Below are 2,942 nucleotides of genomic sequence, written 5' to 3'. Positions count from 1 at the left end.
TATAAAAGTACAGTTTAAAACTTTAAATGTTAGGTGGGATTAATCGTGATTAATTTCAGAAAAATGTGCGATTAATTAGTTTGTTTTTTTTAATCGATTGACAGCACTAATATATATATATATATATATATATATATATATATATACCATTTGTTATAGTTTTATAAAGTTCGGCTCTTTTAATCTCCATTATGATTCTTTTTGTTAAATAAATAAATAAATTTGATAGTAATTTTGATAGTAAAGGACTGCAAAAATGCAACAGTAAAAACCTGTTAATTGGTTAACGGTAAGTTTCTTTACTATATACACAGTGAAAACCTGTAATAGATCTAATGGGAAATTTCATGTAATTTTATAGTAAAATACTGTTAAATGTTTTTAGTGTAATACTGCTACTGTTTTTAGAAGTGAAAAAGAACAAGTCATCTTATATTTTACAGTGGAAAAACTGTAAATTGACAGTGCCAGAATTGTCTGTGACAGCTCACATTTAGTTTTTTTTATATCAGTTATGTAAATTAGGGTTTTATGACATCTTATGTTGTTAAATTAATGTTTTTATTGCATGACTGTGGTGTTATATCTTTTACCACGATAGTGTTTTGTATTTGTGTATGACAACAGTAAAATGTAAAATGATGCTACTATATTTTTTAAATGGTAAGTTTTGGCAATGCTAATTTTTACTGTAATTTGTTTTTGTTTTTTTACAGTATACATATTTAAAAAAAACACAGATTGTTTGATTGTTTTTTAAGACTTTGGACATTTTGCACACACACAAAAAAAAAACTTCTAGAAAATACAGTAAGTAGCATTTTTATCCCCTTTAAATCAACACCACTAGAGCTATAGCTTGGGGGGAAAGAAATTGTGATTTTATATTTTACAACTGCCACATTATAACTTTTATATAATTAATCTTAGATATGTCTTTATATTTTAAACTTTTCTTAGGGTTATTTATTTATTTGTTTGTTTATTTATTTTATTTATTTCTTTTTGAGAACACCTATGAACACACCTCAAAACTAACAACTTCAGCCTGGTTTAATCTGGTCTCTGATCTGTTGGCTGAGCTAAAGACCAGTTTGACCAGACTGTCAGACCAGCTAAGACCATCTAAAACCAGCAAACCAGCTTAGACTGGATGTTTTAGATACTTTTTCAGCAAGGTTTATACAGACATTTCCATTTTTTATTCTAAAACCAGCTTAATTATTTTGAACCTCATTAAGATTAATTACTCTAGTTGTTTAAGCGATCCACCAACTAGTCGTGGTTAAGCACATCTCTAGTGTGGTGTAGACAGAAATATCTACTGCCATATCTACTGCCGTTGGGGCCTCTTGTATTTACATTTTATGAGATCAGTATTTCTGGACCTTTAATGTGAGAATCAGCTAACCGTAAAATCAGCTTGACAAATTATTATGGAGAAAATAGAGAATGGAAGAACGAATTCCCACTTTCAGAACATCCTGAATGGATATAAAGAAACAAAAAAGCAATTTTGGGTTTCTCTACAAATCTGATCAAGCCCTCTCCCTCTGTCTGATCTCACCTCAGTTTTTCCCCTTCCGCTCTTTATCTTTCTCTCTGCAAGAGGCTTTGCTCTGGCCAGAAACCCTCTTCACATTCTCCAAGATCAGATTTGAATATCTCTCCTCAGCACTTGCTGTTTTCCACCATCTGTCACATACAACAGTGAAGTCTCTGAGCCAAACCTCCATTCAGAGGCCCATGAATTCTCACTCTGTATTCCAAACACACACATACACACACACACACACACACACACACATACACATGCACGCACACGCACGCACACACACACTGCATACTGGGGCAAGACAGATAGCCAGTTCCTAAATCATTCACACACAGCCAGTCAGCACAGTTCATGGACCCAGTTGGCTCTGAGCCAACAACACACACCTGCTAGTTCTGAGACATTCAACATCAAACTTTCCTCCACTTGATGGAGGTTTGATGGCTGCATTCACACAGTCAGAGACTGACAACTATTTACTAACAGATGCAGCGCTCAAACTGTCCTGTTTTTAGTACAGCCTACTGAAGCAGTACTTCTATATAAATGAATAACCAAAGGCAAGCCACTTTTATACAGCAATAATCGTAAATCATTTCTGTATCTACAGTGACAAAGTAAATAAAAAATTTGACAAAATATTTAATAAAAATTAGTTACAGGTCCATCTTTAGAGTAACCATCAGAGGCTGATAATAATAATAATAATAATATATTAAAAGCACAATTTTACTACCATTCAAAATAAGTTTGGGGCCAGTAAGATTTTTATTTTATATTATTTTTCTTTGATCAAAAGTGACAATATTATTTTACAAAATAATTCTATTTGAAATAAATTCTGTTCTTTTGAACTTTCTTTTCAACAAGGAATCCTGAAAAAAATATATATATATATATATCACTGTTTCCACAAAAACATTAAACATCACAATGGTTTTCAACATTGATAATAATTAGAAACGTTGGTCCCACTTTATATTAGGTGGCCTTAACTACTATGTAATTAATAATTTGGTACAATGCACTTATTGTGTACATACATGTTTTTACATTGTACTTACATTTTTAAAAATACCTATATGTAATTACATCTGTCATTTAATTTAATTACACTTAAACTTAAACTTACCCATACCACCAAACCTGTCCCTAACCTTACCCGTATCCCACCTCAATAGCAGTGAAAGTGTTTTACAATACAATAGGAACACAATAAATACATTGTACTTATTTTTTGATGTAAGTACATAGTAGTTAAGGCCACCTAATATAAAGTGTGACCGAAACATTTCTTAAATCAGCATATTTTCATGATTTCTGAAGGATCAGGTGACACTGAAGACTGCAGTAATAGCTGCTGAAAAATCAGCTTTACCATCACAGG

Source organism: Onychostoma macrolepis, chromosome 08 (genome assembly GCF_012432095.1).
Source record: "Onychostoma macrolepis isolate SWU-2019 chromosome 08, ASM1243209v1, whole genome shotgun sequence".
Classification (NCBI taxonomy): Eukaryota; Metazoa; Chordata; class Actinopteri; order Cypriniformes; family Cyprinidae; genus Onychostoma; species Onychostoma macrolepis.
Note: the sequence above shows the minus strand (reverse complement) of the source record.